Source organism: Penaeus monodon, chromosome 3, assembly GCF_015228065.2.
Source record: "Penaeus monodon isolate SGIC_2016 chromosome 3, NSTDA_Pmon_1, whole genome shotgun sequence".
Classification (NCBI taxonomy): domain Eukaryota; kingdom Metazoa; phylum Arthropoda; class Malacostraca; order Decapoda; family Penaeidae; genus Penaeus; species Penaeus monodon.
This window is the reverse complement of record NC_051388.1, coordinates 9904937-9910227: the sequence shown is the minus strand read 5'-3', so window position 1 is coordinate 9910227 and position 5291 is coordinate 9904937. Positions and strand designations below refer to the sequence as shown.

Here is a 5291-nt window from a genome sequence, read left to right as displayed (position 1 = left end):
GGTGAAAGCGTCTAAAGACAAGGTGATTTTTATTCGCTATCGACTAAAATCATGAATTCGCAGCGTCTGTTTGACACAGCGATGAAGTTCAAATTGTTCAACTTTACCACTCGTGTCTAGCGTTTCAACACCGAGTAGATGACTCTTCCAGACGCCGACGGCAGTGTGTGGGGGAGTATGTACTTCGGTGCTGCGTGCACTGTCCAGTTTTCTTTTGATTGTCTTCATTTGTTTTCGCGTGTCAGCCTCAATACTCTAGGGTATGTAGTTGGGTCGTCCAGTGCCAGTTCCTTCAGATTATCTGAGGCACCCAGAGCCTGCCTATCCACTTTCCTAACCACACACTTCTTTTTCTTGGCAGTCTTCTCATAACGGAATCACGCATTCTAGCTTGGAGCTCCCTTGCTCAAGGTGCAACAGCGGCTCGCAGCACATCCTCCCCCGACGCCATGCCGCGTGGCACTGCTCGAAAACGCGTATTTTACCAGCATCGTGCAAACGGCTTGCTGCTTGTGCCTTGACCAGCTTGAAATTCGTTATGGGAAAGCGGTAAGTTGGCGGTAAAAGAAGCTTAACATCTAGCATCAAAGCAGCACCATGTAAACCGGTTCCTCAAGGAAACCTCGCGAAAATATTGACGCCAAATTGTAATTCAGTACAACTAGATATTATATATCAAGTACAACTTACTGTATTGCATAATTTTTTTTAATTAATGTTTTTAACTTGTATGTATGAACAACTTCACAATTTTTTTTATTGATTAAAGAAAGAAACATGCGGTGCGGTGATTTTTATTATAATTATTATCATTAACATAACAGCGATGCGGTGATTTTTATCATCATCATCATCATCATCAGAACAGCGATAAATGTTACTATCATCATCATCAATAACGGTATGCTCATGTTTGAGCAACTGTGGACCTCTCCACCATCCTTCGCCACTCAACTCAATCTTGCGCTTTTCTTTCCACTTGTACCATCGACAGCCCGCAAATATCTTTGATGTTGTCGCTCAGTCTTGTCTTCGGTTTGCCTCTTCCTCTGTTTCCTATCACCATCCCTGTCAGCAAGTTTTTCTCAATACTTTTACTTCTCATCACATGACCAATAAACTTTATTTTCCTTTTGTTCAAGATGTCCAACAGCCGGTCTTTACAATTTATTTTTCTCAGCATTTCATCATTCGTTTTCTTCTCTGTCCAGTTAATACATAGTACTCGTCTGTAACACCACATTTCAAAACAATTGATCTTTTTCTTGTCTATCTTCTTCAGCACCCAACACTCAGAACCATATGATGCAATTGGGAAAACTAATGAGTTCAATAACCTCAGCTTTGTCCGTAAGGTAATGCTTCGGTCTTTCCAGATGTTATTGAGACAACTGTGGCATTTTTGGCAATGGTAATTCTTCTTTTTATCTCCGGTGAATCATCATATGTATTAGTTAAAACAGCTCCAAGATAAGTGAACTCTTTCACATTTTCCGCAACCATTCCATTGATTGTAACATGTTCATCATTGTTCATTGTCGGTTATCTTTGAATCTTCATGATCTTAGTTTTCCTGGCATTAAGAAACAAGCCAGCCTTTTCGCTTGCTTCTCATGATCTTAGTTTTCCTGGCATTAAGAAACAAGCCAGCCTTTTCGCTTGCTTCTCTAACTTTATCTAGTAGTTGTTGTAGTTCAGTGATACTTCTTCTTTTAACAGTAGGTTCATGTCTGAGCCGCCGTGGGTCACAGCATGATACTTAATTGTAGTTTTCATGTTGTGATGCTCTTGGAGTGAGTACGTGGTAGGGTCCCCAGTTCCTTTCCACGGAGAGTGCCGGTGTTACCTCTTTTAGGTAATCATTCTCAGTGATACTGCTGGCAATTAAAACTATATCATCGGCGTACCTTAGATTTGATATTTTGTATCCTCCAACATCTACAGTTCATTCAAAATTCTCTAGAGCACCTCTCATAATTGCTTCAGAATATATGTTAAAGAGGTGCGGAGACAGAATGCAACCTTGCACTCCTTGTTTGACTTCGAACCATTCTGTCAACCCATAAGTGGTTCTTACAATCGCTTGTTGTTGGTCATACATGTCTTTTATTAGTTGGATGATGTGTTTTGGAAACTTCATATCGTTCATGTTATTCCAGAGGATATCGTGATCAACAGTATCAAAAGCTTTCAAGTAATCGATGAAACATAGGTATAGGTCTTTCTGATGTTCTCTGTTTTTCTCTATGATCAATTTCAGATTTAGAATTTGGTTTCTGGTACCTTTTCCAGGGCGAAAACCTGCTTGTTTGTCTGCAATTTCTTCTCTTAACTTCAACTTCATTCTTTCAGTTTGCTGCTGTGACTTATTAATGCAATTGTCCTGTTATTGTTGCATTGGAGTGCGTCACCTTTTTTAGGTATGGGAGTAAAGATTGATTTTACCCAGTCTTCTGGCCATCTTTTATTCCATATTTTTGTACAGAGTTTGTAGAAGAAGTATTCAACATTTTCGCCAGCATTCTTAATTAGTTCTGCTGTTATTTCATCTATTCCCGGGCTCTTGTTATTCTTTACTTCTTTTATGGCTTTTATAACTTCGTCTAGCAGTGGCGGTGGTTCATCTTCGTTGTCATTGAGTCTAATTAATGTTGTTGTTAGATCTTTATTCTTTTTGTTTAGGTTGGAACAATATTGATTCCATCTATCTTTGACTTCTTTTCCATCACATAAAACAAGTCCATCTTCAGTTTTGATAGTGTCCATTGTAGGTTTAAATTTTCGTGTGATGTTTCGTACTCCTTGGTAGAGTTCTTTAGTTGTCTTATTGATAGAACAGTTTTAATTCTCTGGCAATGTTCATTTAAATATTTTTCCTTATCTAGTCGCAATAATCTTTGAATTTTTGTATTTTGTTTTTTGTAAATTACTTTTTCAACTGGATTATTGATACCCTTTGATTTTAGGCATCTTCTTGTTTCAATTTCACTTAGTGTTTTTTCAGGTATCCAGGGAGAATTTGTCTTTTTTTTTTGGCTATAGTTTCTTAAGCAGCGCTCAGCAGTTCTTTTCCTTCTTCCCACAACTCATTTGGTGTTTTATCATTTTTACATTGATTGAGCAATTCAAATTTGTTTGACACTAATTCTGTAATTGTTATCAAGAGTTTTGTAGTCGAGCTTTAGAGGTGGTGTTGGACGCTCCATCTTTTAGAGTCTTATTTTAAAGTCGATAGTTAGTAGTTGGTGGTCACTGTTGCAGTCGGCACCAGGTCTTGTCTTGGCATTTTTTATGCAACTTTTCCATTTTTGGTTCAACACAATGTAGTCAATTTGGTTGCGTGTTCTTTTGTCTGATGAAAACCACGTGTACAAGTGTCTTGGGTGGTGATGGAACAATGTATTGTATAATACTAATGTTATGAGGTTTTGCTTGTATTCTGACTTTTAAAATGCGATCATTTATTGGGCTGTACCCATTTGCAGGAAATCATTATTATTGAAAGGCAAGACAGAATTTTTTTAAAGAGTCTGGATGAAAAAGCAAGATAAAGGTAGACTTGATCGCCATTTCTTCCTAATGGAAGGTGTGTTCTTAATTAAGGCACTATAATACATCAGAACAAAGAATAAAGATTTTATAACATTTAGAATTGTTTAGTTAACCCTTAAATGCCTTTTGTACGTCGGTTCTTCGATTTGTGTACTTGATATCAGTATTAGTTATTTTATTATACCAGTACTATATTTGTTTGTTTGTTTATTGATTGATATTTATACACATATAAACGTCAATCCCCCCCCCCCCCCACAGACGCACACACACACACACACACACACACACACACACACACACACACACACACACACACACACATAAATATATAAAATATACATATATACATATGTATGTATGTGTGTGTGGGTGTGGGTGCGCACACGCGCGCTCATTCCTAAGCCTTGGGTTTAAGAAAGATCAGTAGCGGACTTCCGTAGGTGAGGACTGACGAGGAAATCTTTCTCATCTTGCAGGCAGCGCATGTAATTGGACGTGTTGCAGACGTGTTGACTGTGGGTTTCTTCAAGACTCAAGGGGGGTGATGGGGGGGGTGAGTGGGGGGTAACTTTGCTGCTTCTAGACCGCTAGTCAGGACGAAGAGAAGTGCGTCCATGCGGGATCTAACACACACACACACACACACACACACACACACACACACACACACACACACACACACACACACATTTAAACACAAACACACATATATATGCATTCATATATTCATACATACATACATATATATATATATATATATATATATATATATATATATATATATATATATATATATATATATATATATACACAGTACATACATACATTCATATAAACACAAACACGTATATATGTACGCATTGCACACCCACGCACACATAAACATACACTAACGCGCACGCACACACACACACACACACACACACACACACACACACACACACACACACACACACACACACACACACACACACACACACACCTCACACACACCTCACACACACACGCATGAATTCAAGCGCTTTTACAGCTTATGACATTCAGCTGACACGTGTAAAGCAGGTGAAGCGATTATAAAGAAAAAGAAAAAATACATATTGATAAAAACTTCTCCCTGGTGCTTTTTGCAACGTCATAGTAGACTGTTTGCAAAAGAGACAATAGAAGAGAAGAAAAAAACGGAGGAAGAGAGGGGCAGAGATACAGAGGAGGGATGGGGAAAAGAAACAAGAAGAAAAGAGAACAGAGGCGACGAAAAGAGAAAGGAAGAAAGAGAGGGGGGGGGGAGGAAAAGAGAAATACATGAAAAGAACGATACGGTGGAAGAAGGGCATAGCGGCAGGGCATCGTCAGGGAGGGTAGGCCAGCGGGAGGGGGGGAGGGCTGACAGAGAGGCAGAGGATGGGCGCGGATAGAAGGGCGGGGATGGACAGATACGAAGGAGGGGAGAGAGGGAGGGCGGAGGGCATTCCTTAGGTGGGAAGGAGGGAGGGGAAGGGTAGGAGGAAGGGAGGTTATCTTCTGGGGGCTAGGAGCTAGGGAGGGAGGGAGGGTATCCATGGCAAGGTAGGGACTGGGGGAGCGTGGGAGGGAGGAGGGGCAGCTAGCGAAGGACAGCGGGGAGGGAGGGAGTGCACGGGCAGGAGGGAAGGAGCCGGGAGGGCGGGTATCCATCGCAGGGCAGGAGGGAGGGAGGGAGGGAGGCCGTGAGGGCGGGCGGGCACGGGCAGGAAGAA

At 40.7% G+C, this 5291-nt stretch overlaps 1 protein-coding gene across 8 annotated transcripts in view; it reads left to right on the top strand.

The window, feature by feature from the left end:
* LOC119591691 overlaps nucleotides 1–452 on the top strand; it is an 18538-nt gene extending 18086 nt beyond the window's left edge. For all 8 annotated transcript variants that reach the window (XM_037940486.1, XM_037940443.1, XM_037940449.1 and 5 more), the window contains one exon: nucleotides 1–452. This exon is cut by the window's left edge and continues 2797 nt beyond it. The gene's annotated coding sequence lies outside the window, so the exon portion shown is untranslated.
* The last annotated feature ends 4839 nt before the right edge of the window (nucleotides 453–5291 follow it).